At 51.0% G+C, this 930-nt stretch overlaps 1 protein-coding gene across 1 annotated transcript in view; it reads right to left on the minus strand.

The window, feature by feature from the left end:
- Positions 1 to 139, minus strand: part of LOC104990857 (GRB2-related adapter protein) — a 21,810-nt gene extending 21,671 nt beyond the window's left edge. The window contains exon 1 of the mRNA XM_010843173.1: positions 7 to 139. The gene's annotated coding sequence lies outside the window, so the exon portion shown is untranslated. The remainder of the gene's footprint in view (positions 1 to 6) is intronic.
- Positions 140 to 930: the final 791 nt, after the last annotated feature.

Here is a 930-nt window from a genome sequence, read left to right on the forward strand (position 1 = left end):
AGAGATGTCCCAGACAGGGGGTGTGAGCCACGGGCCCCTCTCAGACTCCAGGGCGTCCCCCAGCAGCCCTGGGAGTGGGTCCTCCTCCTGCACCCACCTTACAGATGATAAAACTGAGTCTCCAGAGCAGCAAGAATGCTGAACTTGTGGTCGCCACCACTCCCACTCATTTACCAATCCTTCCACCACAGTTTCTAAACTCTGACGCCCCCTGTGACCCACTATTGACCTGAAGCTCCTGGCCCAACCACCAGGGCCTTGCCTGTTACTCCTCCCCACCCCACCTCTCCAGACCCATCCTTTGTTACTCCCCTTCCCTCTGAACAAACCTGGGCTGCAGCCGCAGCAGGGGGACACCTCACATGCCCAAATCGCCCCCAGCCTTTCCACACGCATGGCCCCTCTTCCCCTTTCTCTTCTCAGGAGACTCCTATTCATCCATCAGTGCCCAACTCAGAAGGCGCCTCTTCTGGTTTAAGCACTGGGCACCTTCAGTGGAATGGTGAGCCTAAGGTCAAAAAGGACTGAAAATAAATGCGGACCTTTGCTTAGGTTTGCTGTGGGTGGTGAGATCACTGCGGCAATTCTGGGATGAGGCTGAGTCTCTTGGGAAAGAACCTAAACCACTGAATGTGGTGAAGCCATCAGAACCAAGGACGGAGGATGGAGTTTGCTGTGCAGGGAAGGAGTGTGACCACGGTCCCAAAAAGAGAGAGGAAGAGCCCTGGGGTGTTGGACGGGGACTGGCTGAATCAGCGTGAAGTCAGCTTGGTTTTATTTTTTTGTTTAAAAAAAAAGAATTTTTATTCCTTTATTTATATTGATAAGGTGACATCTTGCTTTCAGATATTATGATTATGATCCATTACTATTATTTATGTTGATGCTTACATTGTCTTAGATTTGATCAGTGGGACCCCTTCCAGATGC

Source organism: Bison bison, unplaced genomic scaffold, assembly GCF_000754665.1.
Source record: "Bison bison bison isolate TAMUID 2011002044 unplaced genomic scaffold, Bison_UMD1.0 scf7180017864180, whole genome shotgun sequence".
Taxonomy (NCBI): domain Eukaryota; kingdom Metazoa; phylum Chordata; class Mammalia; order Artiodactyla; family Bovidae; genus Bison; species Bison bison.